Source organism: Cnephaeus nilssonii, assembly GCF_951640355.1.
Source record: "Cnephaeus nilssonii genome assembly, chromosome: 1".
In the NCBI taxonomy this organism is placed as follows: domain Eukaryota; kingdom Metazoa; phylum Chordata; class Mammalia; order Chiroptera; family Vespertilionidae; genus Cnephaeus; species Cnephaeus nilssonii.
This window is the reverse complement of record NC_137072.1, coordinates 73,646,966-73,670,087: the sequence shown is the minus strand read 5'-3', so window position 1 is coordinate 73,670,087 and position 23,122 is coordinate 73,646,966. Positions and strand designations below refer to the sequence as shown.

The 23,122-nt window shown below is 42.3% G+C and overlaps 1 protein-coding gene and 1 pseudogene across 2 annotated transcripts in view; one reads left to right on the top strand and one right to left on the bottom strand.

The window, feature by feature from the left end:
• Positions 1-23,122, top strand: part of NPFFR2 (neuropeptide FF receptor 2) — a gene marked incomplete at its 3' end in the record, with an annotated part of 83,811 nt that overhangs the window by 8,100 nt on the left and 52,589 nt on the right. Inside the window, exon 2 of the mRNA XM_079772845.1 lies at positions 16,578-16,990. The remainder of the gene's footprint in view (positions 1-16,577; positions 16,991-23,122) is intronic.
• LOC307101050 (KATNB1-like protein 1) lies at positions 2,379-3,287 on the bottom strand (annotated as a pseudogene). Its single transcript has one exon. The product of its transcript is annotated as a KATNB1-like protein 1 (transcript).

Sequence of the window (23,122 nt, the reverse complement as noted above, 5' to 3'; positions counted from 1 at the left end):
GCTGGGGTCTGGCTGATCGGGACTGAGTGAGATGGGCTAGATATGCCCTGGAGCCCTCCTGCGGTCCCTCCCCAGCTGACCAACCTCCCGCTTACCTCCTCAGCCCTGATTGTGCACTGGTGGGGTCCCTTGGCTTGGCCTGCACCCTCTTGCAATCCAGGACCCTTCAGGGATGTCAAAGAGCTGGTTTTGGCCTGATACCGCAGGCCAGGCCGAGGGACCGCACTGAGGCACAAATTCGTTCACCGGGCCTCTAGTATAGATAGATAACGTACATATATGACATGATGATTCTGACAAAAAAAAATTCAGAGATATTAAAAATATTCTCAAGTTTTAAAGATGGTGTGGAATAAGTTTTAACAACATTGCAAATGAATGGAAACCCCTGATTTAATTCCATAATTTTTATGCCAGAATCATGGTTGGTTTTACTTTTTTTAAAAGCATATCTTGGTATCATATACATTGCCTTATTAATAATTAAGGCATTTTGTTTACACAGTACCTCAGTGTGGACAAAGAACTTTTAGCATTGATTATTTTCCATGATGTTTTAAACTTTCAAGATCTTTCAACATAATAAAATACTGCACACATTTGAGTGTTTTATTATAAAACACAGTCTTAAAAAAAAGTAATGATGATTAGTCTTTGCTTTTCCCAGTAATAAGTTTTATATTATTTTTTCACATGGTATCTGTTAGAGAGTGGGAATATTTGAGCATGCTTCCTCCTAGTACTACTCCTATTCCAGAGAGGCCATGGACTATGCCCCAGATAGAGTTGTCAGTGCTGACACCAGCCCAGGCCTTGAGATACGGTCTCGTGGCCCCTTCCCAGCACGTAGGCCTTCTTTCATAGATCACTGTCAGCTTTCTTGGGAACAGGATGACTCTGTAAATAACATGGTCATCAATAACATGACCCTGACATTACTTAAGAAAAACTGTTTTGTCTTAAATTACTTACTCTGCAAAAACAAGATGTGGTAAATGGGTTTAAAAGCAGTCCTGTGCAAAGGGTCGGGGCTGTTCTCTGGACTCCCTGCATGGAGAAAGGCAGAGCAGTCGCCTGCCGGCTAATAAAGGCTCCCTAAATTTTAATTTGATCAGGACTCCAGTGGTCATTCACTCACCTTCGCTCCACAACAGTATCATATCTAATAAAAGAGTAATATGCAAATTGACCATCACTCCAACACACAAGATGGCTGCCCCCATGTGGACACAAGATGGCCACCACAAGATGGCCAGCAGGGGAGGGCAGTTGGGAGGGACCAGGTCTGCAAGGGAGGACAGTTGGGGGCAATCAAGCCAGCATGGGAGGGCAGTTAGGGGTGACCAGGCCTGCAGGGGAGGGCAGTTAGGGGTGACCAGGCCTGCAGGGAAGGGCAGTTAGGGGCAAACAGGCTGGCAGGGGGACAGTTAGGCATCAATCAGGCTGGCAGGGGAGTGGTTAGGGGCAATCAGAAGGCAGGCAGGCGAGCAGTTGGGAGCCTGCAGTCCTGGATTATGAGAGGGATGTCCGACTGCCCGTTTAGGCCCTATCCTACTGGGATGGGGCCTAAACGGGCAGTTGGACATAACCTCGAGGGGTCCCAGATTGGAGAGGGTGCAGGCTGGACTGAGGGACACACACCCCCGTGCACAAATTTCGTGCACTGGGCCTCTAGTCCTATATAATAAAAGCGTAATATGCAAATCGACCAAATGGTGGAACGATCAGTTGGCAGGGGGCAGGGCTGGAAGCAGGCGGCACCAGGCCAGCCAAGACATGTGCCAGCAGGCAGAGGGAGGGGACGGTGATGGGGGGGCGGTGGCGACCAGTGGCGGCAGAGGGGCAATCGGGGTTGGGGCTGGCCACTTGCCACTGGCACCATCCCTTGATCAGCCCGCTGGTCACCTCCCGCAGAGGGAGGCCAGATTGCCTGTGGGGAGCAGGCCTAAGCCATCAGTCGGACATCCCTTGAAGGTTCCCAGACTGCGAGAGGGTGCAGGCTGGACTGAGGGACCCCCATACCGAGTGCACAAATTTTTGTGCACCGGACCTCTAGTAAAGTATATTCTTATTAGGGATTGCATTAAGATCCAGTAGTTCTTCAACAATGTTGCCCAGTAACCATATAATGCAGCAAAGGTGAACAATCTTCATAGTGCACTTTCACCTTATTAAAGTTGAAACTGCTCCTTTCGGATATTTTTCCACTTCAATGTGAAGTAGATTGTTAGGGTTTCTTTAGTGGTTTTTATATGTGGCTTTAAAAGAAAAGGTTTTGTTTTCTCCACAGTTCACAGTTCTCCAGTGAGACTTGCTTGGAAAGCATATAGTTCAGGGATGTTTTGAACAACCAAATGCTCTTTAGTAGATGAAGTCTTTCAATGCAACTGTAATAAATAAGCGTGTACATCTTTAGCTATATTACCAGTATATCCTGGAACCAAAGTAAGATGGTTTTCTTGTTCCCACAATCGCTTAATTGTTGTTTTAAAATCTGAATATTTCCATCATTTATTATTTCTGTTTTGGATGATAGTTCTGACCACCACCTTTTTATGACTGCTTGAAACCAGTTTAAACCAACTATTATATATTTTTCAAATTTGCTTTTAAGTAGTGACTTTATAAGAGGCAACAAGTCTACATAGCAGCCAAGTGTCTTGTATTGTTTTTCTTTCTGTAAGCTATAGCTAAGCACAGGAAGGCAATCCACCACCACTCCAAGGTCTTCTATCCTCACCAAGTAAGCGACAAGTTCACTTATATGTCTCTTTATCCAGAAGTTAAAGCTACATTCAATCTCAAATTACTGCTGAACAAAACTTGTGCCATTGTTTCATGATCCTCAGAAACCTCAGTAAAAACCTATTGTGATGATTCGCTTTCTGTCTGTGAAGAACCAGAATCACAGGAGTTGAGCAAATATGTTGGACTATCATGGTGTAATTTTTCAGGCGGGTGGCCTGGGCAAGCCAGTTAATTTTCTTTATTTGCCATGTTAAAGCCCCCACTTCTAGGAGACTGTTTCTTTTTAAAGCAAGAATTTGGAAAAGGATAATGAACTTTGTTTCAGTGGTAGATCACCTTACATAGTTTATCTGGGCTTTTTACAACATGTCCAACTGTTCTATTTATGTAAGCAGCCAACTATTCTGGAGATTTCTTAACCACCTTCATGTTCCTATTAGTGAAATTAGAAATCCTTTTTCTAGGCTAATCAATGGAATGATCCTCAATATTATTATAAAAGTTCCATTTTTTTTAACATTGTGGGTTTCAGATGCCATAATCTCTTAAATACGTAAAACAAAAAGTATTATGAGCATGTATATTATTTCAGTAGCTCCACCATTCTTTTAGTTTCCCAGATTTAAAACCTTGGAGACACCATAGACTTTTACCCTCATTTTTTTTCTATAGTTAATCAGTCATCATAGTCTAATATTTCTTCCTTCAAAATGTCCCCAGCACCTCATGGTACTGCAGCACCTCAGTCCAGGCTTAACTTTCTATTCTTATAGTCCATATCGATTGTTAGAAAGATACAAAAAGAGAAGTATTGTATAATTGTTTTTTAAGTCTTTTGAAAGTACAGATTTTTTCATTTGCATACTATTGGGAATTCTTCATGGATATACCAAGTAACACTAAACATGAATACTCAAATCTTTTTCAATTATAAAAAATTAAATTATGACATAGCACATGTAATCAATACACATTTTAAAAATATTAACCTTATTCAAGTCTGCTGAGAAATTTGATTTTTGGTGATTATTAGGAAAGTAAGCCAGAGTTCAGAAATAAAACATTTATCTTGAACTAAATCCAGATATGTTATCTATCTTACATTGTGGTTTTTTATTATATAATCAATTCAAATATATCTTGCTTCAATACATTTTAATAGAAGAATATAGAGATATATTCATCATCCAGCTCTCTGGTTGACTACTATGAAGACTAATAGAATACTCTTAACACTGTAATGATAGCCATTTCATCTAAATAGAAGTCATCTAAATTATATTTCCCTCAGAGCTGGGTGGTGAAGAGCATTATTCATTGTTAATATATAACTTTTGTTTTTCTCTTGGATCCTAAGTAAAGGGAGATACAATCTTAGGAGAGAGGAAGAAAGTGAACTTGCAACTAATATCTACCTTATAACTAAATCCCATCCTGATCAATCAGGAAATTCATATCTAATGTTTGAGTTTTCTAACGTACCAGACATTTCTATACATTAAGCATACTAACTTATTTAATGGTCACAAATACCTTTAAGAGAGGTAATAGTTTTATCCCCATATTACAAATAAGGAAACCAAATAACAGATGTTAAGTAGCATGTCCACTATCCACAAAGATAATACTTATTGAAATAAGATTCAAACTCGGGTAGTCTTGCTCCAGAGTTATGCCCTTAACTCTGATGCTCAAGTGCTTTTATAACAAATATTACTTTTATCAAAGTAACTATAGTTTGATGTCTTGACATCCATTTCTTCAGTCCCAACTTCCTAAATTATTTATTAGCTCAACCAACATGCTCAACACCTGTTTTATGCCAATAAGAATTCTAAATGCTAGATTTTTCAAAAGTGATTAAATCAGGACCCACTTAATTTGGACTTATATTTACTGTAGAAAGCAGACAGGTGGATGTATAAGAACAATGAGATGTGATAGATTTTAATAATGTATGCATGAAGTACTAAAAGGACACAAGAGAGGTCATCTTCTTTAGGAAAAGTCTAAGATGATAGAGCAGCCATATGTGAATACCCAGCATTGAAAGAGCTGGGCTTGCTTAGAGAAGCACAACTATGGTGTTCAGAATGGCTGGAGCATAAACATCAAAAAGCTGATGAGAAATGAGAATGTAAAGAAGGTAGGGGATAAGTCAGAACCCATATTGTAGCCAATTGTCTATCTGCTAGTTTTCACATTGAAAACAACATGTTTAACACAGAGCTCATTTTCTTCTGGCAAAATGTGGTTCTTCTGTGGTGTTTTACATTTTAGTTAATAACACCCTAAACTACCCACTGACCAAGGCAAAAACATTTGAGGCATCTTCAGAGCTTCTTATTTTCTAACTAGAGGCTTGGTGCACAAAATTCATGCACTTAGGGGGGGTCCCTCAGCCTGCCCTGCACCCTCTCGCAGTCTGGGAGCCCTGCGGGGATGTCTGACTGATGGCTTAGTGGGCCTAAGCCATCAATCAGACATCCTTAGCATTGCCTCAGAGGCGGGAGAGGTCCCCACCACTGCCGCTGTGCTCGCCAGCTGTGAGCCCAGCTTCTGGCTGAGCTGCGCTCTCCCTGTGGGAGCACACTGACCACCAGGGGGCAGCTCCTGCGTTGAGTGTCTGCCTCCTGGTGGTCAGCTCGCATCATAGTGACTGGTCATTCCACCATTCGGTCATTTGCATATTAGCCTTTTATTATGTAGGACTAGGGGCCCGGTGCATGAAGATTCATGCACAGGAGGTGGGTCCCTCAGCCCGACCTGCACCCTCTCCAATCTGGGAGCCCTCTTCAATCTGGGAGTTTCTGTCTGTCTTTGCAATCATATGAGAGAATAGTCTGAGACCCCAACCCAGTTGGGTTTGTTGCTCACAGAATAATAGAGGCTTTTTTTTTTTCTTTGCTTCATTGGTGGAGATTTCCTGGAAGTTTTAGGATATTTTCCCTTTAATTTTTCCTAGACACTCTGATTTTACTTATGTCTCTCACCTTTGCTTTCCCTCCATTTCCCACTGCAACAGTAACTTGCTACAGACTCACTTTGCTCTAGTGTCTAGGAGATCTGTTTGCCACCAGAACTATGAGTCCCAGAATTCCTGGTGCTCCTCGCACTCTGGGTTTTCCCTTCCTGCTCTGTCTCCATCCCACGGCCTCCCGCTCTGCCAATTCCTCCAAACCGCCAGCTCTCCCTCTCTGCTCTCTGTCTGGTGGCTTGGGAAGTGAAGTTCCCCAAGCTGCTCCACTCTCCACTGGCTCTACTACTCTGCTCTCCGCCCAGCACCTGTGTGTGCAAATTAACCTGCCACAGCAGTGGCGGCGGCGGCGGCGGCGGCGGCGGCGGACCGGCCGGGGCGTGCGGCTGGGTCTTTGACAGCCCCACGCCCCGGCCGGTCCTCCCGCGCGGGCGGCGGCGTTGGCGGCGGCGGCGGCGGACCGGCCGGGGCTTGCGGCTGGGTCTTTGACAGCCCCACGCCCCGGCCGGTCCGCCCGCGCGGGCGGCGGCAGCGGCGGCCGATCCCCCTCGGGCGGCGGCGGCGGCGGCGGGGGACCGGCCGGTGCGTGGGGCTTGATCATTTGCGTAGGAGCGCGAGTGCCTCCCAGCCGGACTGTGGGACTCTGGAGGGGCTGGACTGGGGTACTCTGGCGGGGTTGGACTGGGGGACTCTGGCGGGGCCAAGAACACTGGGCGCCGCCATTTTGTGGCTATGGGCGCCGCCATTTTGTAGCGGAGTGACGTCTAATTTGCATATTACCCTTTTATTAGATAGGACTAGTAGCCCTGCGCATGAATCCGTGTGCCAGTAGCTCTCTGTGGGGCCTGGCCACTCTGTGCTTGCTGCCCAGAGGCTCTCTGTGGCCCAGAGGCCCATCCGTGCCTGGGCTTGGCCAGAGTCCCCCACTGCTCCTTGCCCGCTGCCTAGAGGCCCTCCGTGGCCGGGGTGGAACGCTTGCCTTGTCGCCATGGCGACGAAGAAAGCATTCCGCCAGGCTGCTCACGCTGCCCGCTCTCAGCGGCTGCCCCCCGCCCCCGGACTCCGGCGGGGCTGAGAGGGCTGGGCGCTGCCATCTTGTGGCTATGGGCACCACCTTCTTTGTGACAGAGTGATGGTTAATTTGCATATTACCCTTTTATTAGATAGGATATTTACATCTAATGAATCTCCAAGTTCTATTGATTCTACATCCTAAATATCCACACAGTCTTCCATTCATCTTTCAATCTAGACTGCCAACTCTTTAGTTCAGTTCTTATTTTGATTTTCAACATTTTTTTGAGGCAATCCCCCATGCTTGTACTCTCTCCAGTGCACTGTATATATTAAAGGAATCAGTCATTCTAAAAACAAACAAACAATCCAATCATGCCATTACCTTGCTTAAATTTTCAATGCCTCCATATTATCACCAAATTCTTAGCACACTCAGCTCTTTATCATCTGCCCTCATCTGCCTTTCCAGTCTCTTCTGTACCATTTAATGCACACACACTGGAACCCAGCTATGCTGAACTACTTACAGTTGTTCTAATGTAAATGTAGAATAGTTTAGTGATTAAGCATGTCATCTACCTGCTCAGTCTGACTTGATATCAAATCCTGGAAATGCTGTTGCTAATAGTGGTTTTAAGGAAGTTATTTACCTTCTCTGAGACTGCATACTCTGAGCTACAAAAGAAGAAATATAGAGAATTGTTGTGAGGAGCAAGTGAGATTTTGCACTTTGCAAAATTCCTGTCATTTATTTAGCTTTTAATAAACATTAACCATGTGTATTTCCACCCCCCTCCTCTGTACCTGCAAATGTATTTTTCTGTCTTCTTGGAATGCCCTCTTTCTGTCCAAGGATTTGCTTGATAATTTCTTAAACATCAATATTATTTGATGTGATAAGTCCTCCAGTAACATTCCAGCTGAAATGTTGCCTCTCCCAGGAGTTGGTGAAGAAGAATTTTAAAAAATTTATTAAACCCTCCCATAGTAACATAGTAGCCTCTATTATAGTAGCTATTACAGGAATGAAATTATTCATTTATCTACTTCTGAACCTGAAGTAGGACTTTGTGCTTGATGTGCTCTGAAAATATAGTAAAAAGTATAGTAAATACTTGTTGAATGAATGATATTAACCAGCTGAAGAAGATGGTTTGTTGGCTTTCCTGTTTTCACCTTACCAATTTCTTTTACCCTCTCAAGATAACTTAAGACTAACAAAAATAGATATCTGCACATTTTCTCATTCATTTATTAAACATCCAGTGGGATTCTATGATATTATACTTTGCTAGGTATTAGGGATAAAAGCAAAAACATTAAAATAAATGTTTAGTTCATATTATCAATGTTTAAAACCAAAATTTGATGAGCTAATAACCCCTGTCCCTCAAATAATGCTATAATTCTTGGTTATAATAACAAGCCATTGGTTAAGAACATAGGTGTGCATATATTCTTTTGAATTAGTGTTTCGGGTTTCTTTGGATATATTCCCAGAAGTGGAATCGCTGGGTCATAAGGCAGTTCCATTTTTAATTTTTTGAGGAAACTCTGTACTATTTTCCACAGTGGTTACACCAATCTACATTCTTACGAACAGTGCATGAGGGTTCTCTTTTCTCTCACCAACACTTGTTTGTTGATTTACTGATAATAGCCATTCTGGCAAGTGTGAGGTGATATGTCATTGTGGTTTTAATTTGCATTTCTCTGATGATTAGTGACATTGAGCATTTTTTTCATATGTCTATTGGCCCTCTTTGGAGAAGTGTCTATTCCAGTCCTTTAAACACACAATACAATATACAGATGATATATTATAAAATTGTATACCTGAAACCAAATAATTTTATTAACCAATGTCACCCCAATAAATTCAATAAAAAAGAAAAAAGGAAATATCTCAAATCATTTGCAATCAAATATCTACAAATAATGTATCGATTATAGATTACACCATCCTATCTAATAAAAGAGTAATATGCAAATTGACCATCACTCCAACACACAAGATGGCTGCCCCCATATGGTCAAAGATGGTTGCCCCCATGTGGACACAAGATGGCCTCCACAAGATGGCCAACAGAGGAGGGCAGTTGGGAAGGACCAGGCCTCAAGAGAGGGCAGTTGGGGGTGACCAGGCTGGCAGAGGAGGGAAGTTGGGGGTGACCAGGCCTGCAGGGAAGGGAAATGGGGGGGACCCAGGCCTGTAGGGGAGAGCAGTTGGGGGGAACCAGGCCTGCAAGGGAGGGCAGTTGGGGGGACCAGGCCTGCAAGGGAGGGCAGTTGTAGGTGATCAGGCCAGCAGGGGAGAGCAGTTGGGAGGGACCAGGCCTGCAAGCGAGGGCAGTTGGGGGCGATCAAGCCTGCAGGGGTGGGCAGTTAGGGGTGACCAGGCTAGCAGAGGAGGGAAGTTGGGGGCGACTGGGCCTGCAGGGGAGTGCAGTTAGGGGTGACCAGGCCTGCAGGGGAAGGCAGTTAGAGGCAATCAGGCTGGCAGAGGAGCAGTTAGGCATCAATCAGGCTGGCTGGGGAGTGCTTAGGGGTGATCAGGCTGGCAGGCAGAAGCTTATCAGGAAGGCAGGCCGGTGAGCAGTTGGGAGCCAGCAGTCCTGCATTGTGAGAGGGGTCCCTCGAGGGGTCCCAGATTGGAGAGGGTGCAGGCTGGGCTGAGAGACACACCCCCATGCACAAATTTCATGCACCGGGCCTCTAATTTATTATATATTTTTCCATTTCCCTATTTCCTCAGGTTTCTACGTGAGGAAATTTGTTATTGAAATAACTTAGTTTAGGCAGTCTAAAATGTTCATGGAAAAGCATTAAATCTGGAACCAGAATATTTCTTCTATTTTCCTTTCCAAATCATGATCTGCTGTGTGAACTTGGTCAACTTTCTGAGTGTCTCTGAGGCCCCATTCATTCACATTCATAGAATATGGATGCCTATCCTGATGACTTTCCAGAGTTATTGGGAGGCTCTAATTAGACAGTTGTAAAAAGATCTTCAGAGGCTCTCAAACGTCTGGGAATTTGGCTATTCATTCAAATCACCTGGGAGAATTTCTGAAGTCCCATCCCCAGAAATCTCATTTTTATAGGTTTCCCAAATGATCCACCATTTGGAAATCACATTGTGCAAGTTTTTAAAAGTGAGAATTATTGTAATACTAACTACTAGAATGGTCATCATAATTTCTGAGTTCAGTAACATTTTGATTGTCTTAGGACTGCTTTTAGTTATAGACTTTATACCATTAGTCATCCTGAGTAAAAGCTCAAAAACTTTTGATAATGACAAGTTTTGGCCTTTACTTTAAAGGGAACCATTTTTTTTCTGTCAGAGGACTGAAAAATAGGTTTAGTCATTTTGGATAATAAGAACATTTTATAGTCTAAATTGACAACGTAAAGCCACTCTTACATGCAATAGATTAAGTTAAATTCTTAAAAGTTATGGGTACTTTAGAAAACCCAGAAACATATCTATATATCTATATATCTATATATCTATATATCTATATCTATATATCTATATATCTATATATCTATATATCTATATATCTATATATCTATACTAGAGGCCCAGTGCATGATTTAATCATGCACCTGGTGCACCAGCGGGCTGTCCGCCGGTGCCCCAGGCCTTCCGAAAGCCTCCGGCGCTGCGGAGGCTTTCGAAAGGCCTTGCACCGGAGCAGACAGGCGGCCAGGTCCCCCGCTTTGGCCTTTGATCGTGGGGGACCTGTCCGGCTGGCTGTCCGCAGGCGCCCCAGGCCTTCCGAAAGCCTCCGGCGCTGCGGAGGCTTTCGAAAGGCCTTGCGCCGGAGCAGACAGGCGGCCAGGTCCCCGCTTTGGCCTTTGATCGCGGGGGACCTGTCCGGCTGGCTGTCCGCAGGCGCCCCAGGCCTTCCGAAAGCCTCCGGCAGCCATGGTACAGACGCTGAGCTCGCGGCGCCAGAGGCGCCGCGAGCTCAGCGTCCTTCTGGCCCAATCAGCTACCCCGGCCACCCTGAGTCCCGCCCCCTGTGCCTCCTGCTGGCCCAATCGTGGGCGTAGCGGAGTGATGGTAATTTACATATTACCATTTTATTATGTAGGATATCTATATATCTATATATCTATATCTATATATACCTTTATCTATCTATATATTAGAATTAATAAAATGTATTGAATTAAAAAATTCTCATTGTATATTTCTTTTTGGTTTTAAATATCATCTTTCCAAGAACTTTAAGGTTTTTATTTCATAAGCATTTACCATAGCATTATGGTATATTTTCCCAGAAGCAGCAGATTTAATTTTATCTGTCACGTAATATGGAGTTTTGGTAAACCATAATTTTTTAAGTCAGTAGCTTAAATGTAGGAATCAGCCACTGAAATAGAAACCAAGCATGTAACTAGAAATAACTTTGCAAGTCCTTTCTAATATTCAGTTCAGCACAAAAGAGAGGTTAAGGGGAAAGCAAATCTGATTGTATCATTCTTTGATTTATCAAGGCCATTTCATAGCATTCAGCAAAGCATTGTAGTGACATATAAAAAAGGTTAACTATATTTTGTTTAGAAATTACCTTGATTGACTCTTTTTACCATTTTCTTTGTAACAGAAAAGAAAGCAATGAATTGCTTTGACAAGTTCCAAATCTTAGCACACCCAATCATTCATGATCAGGCCTTGATTAGCTTCCATATTATCTGTCAATAGCACCCTCCTCACCTCCTGTGTTTTAACTATGTAAGTGAATTTCAGTTTTATTTATGTAGAGTTAGCATGACATAATGGATAATCACAAAAGCTTAGGGCGCAGACAGATTTGGAGTCTAACACTGTATCACTTACTAGCTGTGTGACTGGTTAACTACTAACTTCTGTAAGACCTTGCTACTAAACTGTGGTCCCTGGGCTAGCAGCATCTTCTGGAAGCTTGTTAGAAATGCACTTTCAGTCCCACTCAGAACTACTGAGTCAGAATCTGAACTTTTAAAAAAATTATCCATTAGTATTTGAGAATCATTACTCTAAGCCAGATTTTCATCTGTGAACATAAGGTAAAATTTTTTTTTTTTTGCTTAGGACTCTTGTCAGGATTAAATGGGGATAATAATTATAAAGGCTTTGGCACAGTGCATGACATATTAGAAGCCTAAAATTAATATTCATTAATGATTTTCAAAAGGATTTTTTTCAAATTTGCCCATTTAAAGAGATAGTGTCCAATTTTAAGGAAAAGAAGTTTAGTAATTTCTTTGTGACTATATATTAATAAGTGAAGCCACCAGGAATTAAATCTTAATAGCAGGGTCACACATTAATATACTATACTCAAGTTGTACAACACAGAGGGGAGTAGAGAGACAGAACTTTAACACTTGTGAATTCCTTATCCCACAATCACTTCTTGGTTGGTTAAATCAAAACCTCACAGAAAATCAGTTTTCTAAGGGCCTCTCTGCCATGCAATGATGGGTCAGGCCTGATTCCTCAAGCTGAAACCAATCTCATCTGGCTTTTTATTTTTTAAAAAAAATATATATATTTTATTGATTTTTTACAGAGAGGAAGGGAGAGGGATAGAAAGCTAGAAGCTAGAAACATCAATGAGAGAGAAACATCGATCAGCTGCCTCCTGCACACCCCCCACTGGGGATGTGCCCGCAACCAAGGTACATGCCCTTGACCGGAATCAAACCTGGGACCTTGCAGTCCACAGGCCGACGCTCTATCCACTGAGCCAAACCGGCTTTGGCTCATCTGGCTTTTTAGAGAACTGGGCTGTCTCCCACTGATGAGTCCTGGCTCTGTTTTGATTGCATAATTCCTGTGCACAGAGAATTCCTATCCTGCCTCAGACTCAGCACCTCTATGTTTCCTCAGTGGGTAACCTGGGTTCCTTAGTTTCTGCTGCATTGCACACGTGACTTTTGGGGAATGAGGAACAAAGCTTTGGACTCATCTATCTGGCTACCTCACTCCATCATGGAAGCTCTATCCCTTCCATGTCAAGTTGGCTGTGTTGTTGAACCCAAAACACAGAGCACCTTCTAGGGTTCATGACCAGCAACTGAAAAAGTTCCTCCCGTTGCTTCTGTGCACAGTTGTGCAGACTGTGACCGTACAGGGTGGCCCTGGTCCTAATGAGTCTGGTACTCTCTGTTCTCTCAAACAGCCTATGCTGCTCTCATAGAACCAAGCAAAGGACTGTTTCTGCACTTCCCTCAGAATTTCCTAGCTCCATACATTGCTCCTGCTGTGTCTTTTATCTGAAGTACCTAATTCACTCCATCGCCATGTCCAAATGGTACTTAATCTTTGAGACTTAGCACAAGTGTCATATCCCTGATGTTTCCATCTGTGATAATCTTTCCTCTTTTCTCATTCCCTTGTGTCTTGCTCCTCCATAACAGGCAAAAGTGGAGGTTTCCTAAATTCCGAGACAGTTTTATGTATTTATCTAAGCCCTACCCAATTTCCCCCAATCCTCCAAAGTAATAGCACGTGACATTACCAATGGTAGAGAATCAATGAATATTATTAAGTGAATGAAACAGGCTTTCAGAAAGACATGGAGATAGACTAATTTGGAGGGCAAAATAGACAGTTTTCTTTCCATGGTAACTAAAGAACTAGGTGATTAGATTTGAATTGGGAGTTAGATTCATAAGTTCTTACAACTTGCAAAACAGTAGTTGAATCCCTTCATACTATATATGTGAAAATTGAAATAATAATTACATAAAATTATCCCTATGTACCTACAATATTATATTTAATCTATTTCACTTATTATTCTATATTCTTTTCTCTAAGTTGGTACATAATTAAAACTTTTTTCATTGAGTTCCACTGAATTTATATACCAGATTGCCTCTGATTTTCCCTATGTAGTTAATACAAAGGAATAACTTTTTGTTTTTAAGTATTTATTTATTTTAAAGTGTTTCTGATGGATATATTTCCAGGATTGAATTTTCTAAGTCTCTGAACATCTTTTATTGGCATTTATGCATATTGTCAAACTGTTTTATCAAAAGGAATATGTTAAGTATGCTCCTTTCATAACAACCTGACAAGTACATATTCTTGCGATTTAAATGGGAAAATAGTGCATGAATGTTTCTTAATATTCATTTTTCTGATTATTAGCAAGTAAATTCCTTTACTGTTTCTAATTCTAATTATGTGAATTAATCTATGTCCTTTGTCTTTAGTTTTTTCTTAACACAAATATAAGCCTTTGTTATCCTTGAGGCAAAATTTTTAAAAAATCAATCTGGGGATTTTTGCTTACCAAAAACCTATTATGTCAAAAATAAAATTGAATCAGAAAATATTGGATCAAAAATACCACAACTAAGGTTATGTTCTTCCCTACCTGCTTTCCTTTATGCTTCCTTCCCACTAGTCACTTGGTTCATTTCCTCTCCTTTCTGGGGGCCAGATTCTCTTTCTCTTTACTGATGTGCCTTCCTGGTCCTGTTCTCTGAAGCTGCCATATGGTCAGCAATGTTTGATCCTTCCTTCTGCACCACCATATATCCATTTATTCCCATGTTGTGTAAGGCAAATGTTTCCAAAGGTAAGGCACAGGGTTGAATACGCTTGGGGGAATACATGATCATTTTAAATGGCATGTAGACAACTATTTTAAAACGTATTTTTTATTTTTCATTTTAATGTGTATTAATATGCAACTTCTGTTTACTAGTATATTTAGTTACATTGATCTTATACTTATGTGAGGAATATGCCAACTGATAGATAATGATATACACTGAGTGGCCAGATTATTATGATCTCTGAATGCATAATAATCTGGCCACTCAGTGCATATATATATTGGAGGCCCGGTGCATGAATTCATGCATGGGTGGGGTCCGGCCAGCCTGGGAGGGGGCATGGGCCATTGGCCGGCCTACCTGCTGGTCGAACTCCTGGTCGAGGGGACAATTTGCATATTAGCCTTTTATTATATAGGATATACACTGAGTGGCCAGATTATTATGCATTCAGAAATCATAATAATCTGGCCACTCAGTGTATAAAAGTCTATCTTTTTTTTAAGGGTGACTTTTTGTTTCTGTCACATGTAAAAGTTGTCAGGGGTAGATGAGGAAAACCGGGAAGTTGTCCAGAGCAGTCAAGGACTCAGGCTCCTTTTGTTCTGCTTCTCTGCTATTCTCAGAATGTGGTTTTGGCCCCACCATGCAGGCTGGTGTTTTGGGTGCCACCTTATTTATGTTAGAGAAGGAGGAGGATGGGAAAGCCGTTAACTGAGCGAGGGAACATGTTTCAGGAAGAAGACATATTGAATTCGAGGTTGACATAGAGACAGCAATTAGAAATGTCAAGTAAGAGGCTGGAACTCCGAAGAAATGTCTAGACTGGAGACATAAATGTTTGGATCTCCTTATACAGGCTAGTGAAGGCCACTGGTGTGGATGAGAATGTTTAGACATTTAGTGCATAATAAGAGGCGTGAGCCTAGTTCCAACCTTAGGTAACACATATATTAAATGGCGTTTCTCATGGGCCTGGGGGGTAGAGAAGGAGAACCAGGACAATAGTTCTCACAGTGTGTTGTTTGATAAGATACAACAACTGACTCATAACTTCATGATTATTATCTGACAAGTTTTATGTTTTTAAAATTTATAATAGATTTTTGCAAGCTAGACATTACCTCATTGTCTCATAGAAAGCACTGCTATTATTCAGAGCCTATTAAAATGAATATATTGTAGAGTGATGGTCCACAATTGTTGTTGTTGTTGTTGTTATTATTATTATTATTATTATTATGCACTTTGATTTGAGGATCTCAGATTAAATACAGAATGCTTTCTTTTCCCCAAACTAACTTATTATTTTAAGCCCTGCCTCCTATTAGTTATCTCTTTACCTGCTTTGTCATTTTTTTTTTTTTTGGTTTGTTTTTGCCTTTTTTTTTTCTGTGACTTTCTATGCCTTGGGTATCCTGATAAACTTCAGAGAAGTGGGGTCAATATCACTACCTTAAACTTGGCAAAGTCTTGGGAGAGATACCTCTTTCTAGATTTCCAACATAGTCATAATCCAGATTTAAACACACATCTGAATCTACAACTTTAATCCAAGGCCAAGGAAACCTATTTTAAAAGGTCTTTCCAGCCAGCTTTTTCCTGTATCCCACATTTACCAGTGGTTTATATAAGAGTAAGAGAACTTCCAGGGGAAAGTTGTCATTGAAAAAGGACCCCTGTGGTCTTGGACAAGCCAATGAACCTCCATGTCCCGCACAGACTGGGAAAAATTATTCACTGTGGCTTGACAAACCTAACATACTGTACTTTAGTACTCACACTTGACCCTAGCTTTACTCTCCTAAAGCACATTTAATTACCCCTTTACTCTCTTAAAGCACCTTTAATTACCCCTTTCTTGGTAATGGTATAAACCTCTAAGTTAATACATTCAATTTTAGGCTTGGTCTCTCTATTAGTGACTTCCAGCTAAGCGGATTTGCTTGTTGGAATCAGTGAGCACTTCCCCGTGGCTCTCTCCTTTTCCCTTCTAATTATGATGTGAATTCACGTTTCCAGAATCCCAGAGAGGTTTTCTGGCAAGCCTAAAGGCTCACGGGTCACTAAAGAAGGCTCTGGAGAGGGTATTTGGACTCCTATAGTTCTCATTCCGCGTTCCCCAGAGAACCTCAAAACAATAGCTTACATTTATTGACTGCTTCATATGTAGTACCCGGCACCATTCCAGGCAATTAGCACTTACAGCAGTCATTTAATTCTCCATTATCCAGTTACTGTTATCATCATCATCTCTGTCTTACAGGGAACTGAGGCACGCTGAGGCTAAACCATTCGCCCAAAGTGTGGAGCCAGGCAACCGATGATGCGATGCTAGTCTGGGGGAAGCGTTCTTTTCTTCCCTGCACTCGGCGATTCTGAATTTCACAAGGTATCCGGATGCTTCTCAGCGGGATGTGGCTAGCTTCTTCAGAATCCCAGCAGCTGGCTGCGCCCCCTGGAGAGTGACGCGTGGTCCGAAGGGGACAAGGAGGGGCTGGCGGGTGAGCGGCAGAGCCCTGAGAGTGCGGACGGACGCCCGGCCCGCAGGCAGACGCCTCCGCTGGGCTGAGCCGCCCGGTGGCAGGTGGCTTGAGCCGGGCAGGGGCAGAACCTGTTGCTGCAGCCCCGGCGTGGGCGCTCCTGGTCCCCAGCTCGCCCTGGCTCCGCGGTGTGCAGGTAAGGGCTTGAATGATTCCTGTTAGCTATTGGGGACTGTTCCTGTGGATTTTGCGATTTCACTTTCAACCTTTCCCCAAGCCCTTCCTTGTTCCTCGGACACCCTCTGTGGACTCATATTCCCGGAGGGGAGGGAGTCGCTTTAGTCACCAACCAGCCTGATGATGGGGGGCGGGGGGCTTCCCTGGCCAGGCTCCGTGGGCCGTGGGTGGATGCCGGCTCCCAGGCTCGCATAGCGGGATCAGGGCAAGGGACCAGGGGCGCTTACTTAAGCATAAAGTTCTCCGAATACTCTCTCTGGTGCTGCATTGTTGTAACTTCGTTGAATCTCCTTGGAGAGCATGTTTGATACGAGCAAGAGTTTTCTAAACTGGTCTCTTCATCTCATCCGTGATTATCTAGAGCTCTGTGTGTCTTTGCGCTTGTGAGGCTGGCTGCCTCCTGTGCGTTTCCACTGGCCAGGAAGGCTAACAGGCAGTTTCGTACCCCGTTCCCGGACACCGCAGGCACTTAGAGAGATTTCAGCTCTTTCTGCAGGTGAGAGAGGGTTTCCAGACAAAGCCAAGTTCCATGTCTCTCCTGCCAAACCGCCACGCATTTCCAATAACATTGCAGCCCTCAGTCAAAGTTAGGGTCTGGTGTAGATCAGGGAAATTACTTGCTCTGCGCTGTGGGTTTTGTTTGTTTTAAAACTAAAAAAAAAAAAAACACACAAAAAAACATACCACCACCAAGATACATTAATTTGTCCCCCCCCATTTCCCCTCACCTAGATAGGTAACTCAAAGATTTATTTATTTTAAAGAATCTTAAATATAAAATGACTAAATTTCTCTTTCCATTATACATCCAAGTCATTTCCAGTTGACAGCTAGTGACAGGTAGGATGAGTAAATTGTGGTTTGAAAGCTAATAAGTTGTTGTTTTCAGCTGGAATCCTAATTAAACCAAAAATAGCTTGTGAAATTATCTTAATGGAGATATTTTAAATGTTGAATTTGCAAAATTGATATGAAATGCTGGAAGAACCATTGTCACGAGCAGAAATTTGAGTGGCAAGTGTAGGCAGTTTTCAATCAGTCTTTCATATGGCAGAAGCTGCTATAGCTTAGCCACTTAAGAAAACAGCTTCCCTATACAGAACGCACTACCCTTAAAGGTACATATTAATATTAAAGGGTAGATATTGCAGTATTCAAAGATGTGCTTTCATTATTGCTTGATAATGACCCATGCATTACTAATATATCATTATCATATGCTTTGTATTAACATGTGAGTTTTTCTAAGATCCATATAACCCAAGGTCTTTCTACCAGCCATTTTTATTAATGTCTCTAGGCATCTTTAGGAGCATTTGAATAACAAACTTATTTTTTTCTTCATTTATCTCTTATCTATTTTATCAGGCATTTTTATTCTTGAGCATTTTGTGAATACATTACAAAGTATTTAAGAGTGTTCAATTTTTTTTAATTTTTGTAATTCTTTCACCTCATGACTCCTGTTGCAGATCACTCTGTTCTTCAGTATTTTCTTTTATAGATGTTAAAGGCTGTGGAATGTATAGGTATAAATTCACTATTACCCAGTGGATTATTTGCTCTTGGAAAATTAGTTCATTTATTGTTCTTGGCTTTTGTGTGATTTTTTAAATGAGAATTTCATGCAAATACCTCTGATAAATAATCATGAATATTTTCACTGTATTGCACTAAAATAGATTTCCAGCTACAATAGGGACAATAAGGAGACTTTGTTCCTCAAAGCTTCATATATTTAAAAATATCATTTCGTAAAATAGTGTTGCCATTATTGTGAGGAGAGGAGATTGATATGAGGTGAGAACTTTAAACTGTCATACATATTAAAAGAGATAGATATCACATCACATTTCTTAAAATATATCTATAGAGTCTTTTATTTTATTTTAATATATTTTTATTGATTTCAGAGAGGAAGGGAGAGGGAGAGAGAGATAGAAACATCAATGATGAGAGAGAATCATTGATTGGCTGCCTCCTGCATACCCCACACTGGGAATCGAGCCTGCAACCCGGGTATGTGCCCTTGGCCAGAATCAAACCTGGGACCCTTCAGTCCTCAGGCTGACGCTCTATCCACTGAGCCAAACCAGCTAGGGCTATATAGTCTTTTAATAATCTTACCAAATTATTCTCTTAAACACATGAATTTTATGCTTGCCATTAGCTGATGTTAGCAGCTGGATTTTATTTTCTTTCTGTTTCCCTTTAGTTTTCACTTCTAGCTCTGTGGGATAAACTTAAATGAATTTTCCCATTGCCTTGAGGCTGAATACAGAGAGTCCCTCACTGTATTGAACCTAAGGCAGAAGTAGATAAAGCACCTCAGCAATGAATTACAAGAGACAGCTCTTCCTAAAGGGTATCATGTCCTTCATGTGCCTCACGAGATTTGGAGATACAAGACTTCTAAAAGTGAAGAGATCAGATTTTCATCCCAGCCAGGCTTCTAACTGGCTGTGCCTGCAGCAAATCATTTAATTCCACAGAGTCTAAGATTTCTCAAACATAAAAGGGTGGGTTATAAAATGTTTTCTAAAATCTTTTCACTGTGGTTTCCCGGTTCCTATGGTAAAAGGGCAGAGGATCCAGGCTGTGAGAAGGCTTACGTGCCATTGTTTTGCCACTTGAGAACAGCTTTCCCAGGTGAGGCCCGGACAATTCGGACATCAATGTCTGCTGTGTGAAATGGGCAGTTAGAGTGGGTGATACATGTGGCCGTGCTGGAGGCAGCATCTGGAACGTAGGGGATGCACCGTGATGGTTTCTAAGGCACCATCTCTGACAAATCTGCAGGTTCTTCTGGCTCTGGAGGGGAGAAGAGGAGCCGAAAGCGGAGAAGTCCCCCTGCGGGTTCAGGTGGCCTTTACCAGTATAGCTGGTGTAGTGTGCAACAGGGGTCAGGAGATGGGAGCGTCAGAGCCTCAAGCATGTTATGAATGCCTCCTTGATATCTCCCCACCTCCCCGCTCCTACCCACCCCATTCACACACAAAAGTCAAAATGAGTCAGGACACCATTCAAACTAAATTGATCTCATTGCCACACAAGACTGAAAAGACATGTCTTCCAGTTCCCTTGTCAAACCAGGTTCAACTCTTAGAGCTAAGGACACCAGACACCGCACATAAGGAGAGCAGCAGCACAACCCCAATCACACCAACCCAGTAATTTAAAGAAAAGAAAGAAAACCCCACACACCAGATAACCCAGAAATGCCAAGAAATTGGCTCTCCCTTAACTTTGTTGCCACTGAAAAGTTAACATGTCCAACTATTCTCACTTTATTTATTGTTGGCTGTGGACAGGGTTCCATTTAGGTGCTTGCACTGTGGCCATTGCAGACTAAAGCATCTTCTACCAGGACCAATGCACTTTTTTCTAGTCCTTCACAGAAATCTCAGTTGACTTACATTTTCAAAACTCCCGAGGGTCCAGCAAACACATTAGAATATTAGAGCGCTGGTTGCCTTCCCACAACATTTAGGAAACAACAGTTCCCCGAAGCCAAGTGAGATAATAATGGCGAATCTTAAGTGAGCTGTCACTTCATATACATTATCTCATTTAATCCTCATGATTTTAGAAAGTGAGTATAACCGTAATCCCTGGTTTGTTGATAAGGAAACTGAGGCTTGAAATAATTGACCCAGAGTAAACATATTTACTAGGGCGAGGAATCAGGATAATGAACACGTGTAGGCTTTAAGTCCACAAGCTTAAATTCTATGCTGCAGGGCCCCCAGGGTGAGACCAACAGTCAAGGAACCAATTTCTGCACATGCCAAGCCTTTTTTTTTAAAAAAAATATATTTTATTGATTTTTTGCAGAGAGGAAGGGAGAGGAACAGAGAGTTAGAAACATCGATGAGAGAGAAACATCAGTCAGCTGCCTCCTGCACACCCCACACTGGGGATGTGCCCGCAACCAAGGCACATGCCCTTGACTGGAATCGAACCCAGGACCCTTCAGTCCGCAGGTCGATGCTCTATCCACTGAGCCAAACCAGTCAGGGCCATGCCAAGCCTTTTAAGCACAAGCTGCATACCTTGGGAGAAATAACTATTACAGTCTTGACAAAGGTTCTTATAAGCAGACGTAGAAAGCCCAAGTCACTTGGGAAGCTTTTCCAAGCACCCACACCTGAGCCCCAGCCCTGCAGACCAGGGACCTGGACTCAGGTCTGGGTATGTGTATGTTCATGATTCTGAATGAAGATAACCCTCATGATTCTCATAGTGAAAACAAGTGGTCCCAACTCACATTGCTATTCGAAGTCAGAAAAAAAAAGTAAGTTTTGTCTAGGAGAAGGGATGTTCAGAGAAACGGAACAAGAGGAAAACCTTTCTTAAAGTCACCCTCACCAGATCGCCAGTTAAAACAGACTGTTGTCTGTATTCGAGTTTACCGCCTGTGAACATAAAACTCAGTAAGGAAAAAGTCAATTCAAGATCTTGATCATGACCTTATGATTCTCATATGAGGGCCTGAGTACAGGGGTGGCGGCCAGCAGGGATCTGTCACTTAGATAAAACTGTTTCCTCTTTCAGAGAGGGTCTTATCAAACACCCTTGTCTCTTGCAAAATGTAGATAGACATTTAAAGAGTTGGGATTTCTCTGACCTTCCCTCCTTGACATAGGGATCTACCACATTCGAAGTCTTTAAAATACCTCTTTAGATTTTCTAAAATTTCCTTTCCATTTTACCTGTTCCTTTATTGTTGGCACACTGGTGCTAACAGTGAATGTGGGCTCTCTCCAGGAATACAGCTTCTTGTCAGCAGGGCGTAGGACACTTGTACAAGCATCCTCTCTCTCTGCCCAGTGTATAGCCCTGCGTTTTCCTGCGCCCTGCCTCACAGGCTCCTGGGCTCTCTCTGGAATTCCCCATTCTCAACAAGTTGGCAAGGGTTCTTTTTGTCTTTGGGGCGGGATTTATATCATTTCTATTAAACGCTACTTTAGGCTGGAAACTTCTGGCTAGAATCCTGCCTCTTTGAGGAGATTCCCTTCTTCCCTACTTAATTCAGCTGGAAAAGCTACTTCACGTGATTTCTGACCTACAGTGTGATTCATGCTTCTTCCAAAACTAGCGGCTCTGGGGGCTCACTGAAGACCACCCGAGCTTGTCCAAGTACCCTGAGCTTGCTTTTTTTTTTGTGTGTGTGTGTGATATTTTGATTATCCAGGTCTTAGTAACTTCTGTTTGTTTTCCTACAGAAGTAGAGCCTTGAGAGCTCCCCAGTCTGCCAACTTACACATTCGCTCTGACTTCCTGCTCAGCTCTCATCCCTCCTGTCCTCAGGAGGGACCCTCCAGCCCGGAACACACCATACTCAGCCCGACTTACAGCTTCTGCACTTGCCATTCTTTTCTCCCTGCCCAGGAAGCTCGACTCTCAGAGCTGCACAAGGAGAAACGCTTTTGTGCCTTTCGAGTCTCAGGTCTGGTGTGCCTCCTCATGCCACTTGTCCCTGTGCCTGGCCCTCTTGCTCTTTGTACTACATCCATGTATGTGTTTACTTGTTTTTGATCTTCCTCTCCAGAAGAAGAGCCTAAGCTCTGTGTGAGATACCCTATGATTTCCTATTTACTGCTGGCCCCAGTGCCTAGGCAGTCTGGCACGTAGTGGGCCCTCAGCAAATATTTGCTTGGTGAAAATTTTATTTCCATGTCCACATCACATTCTCCTGCATCTTTTTTCAGGTCCAGCTAAAGCTTAAGGGTTAGGTTCCTGCCCTTGTTCCTTTCTGCTATTTTTTCCCCTCCTTTCCATTGCTCTTACCTTAATGAAAAGAGCAACCTGTATATATATTTTTCCCTTTCATATGGGAGAAAAAAATGTTATAAAGCTATTTATTTATCATTGACTATACATTCAGGTTCCATGGTATCTGTGTATGTTGATTTTTAAGAATAATGAGGTTTCAGCACTAGGAAAGACTAAAATATAAAATGGCACAACATTTATATTTTGGTCAAGTTAAATCCACCCATTCTGTTAGTTTCATTGGCATGAGAATTTTTCATCTTTAAAAATATTTTATTTAAAATTATGTAAGTATAAAAATGCCCAAAGTAAAATT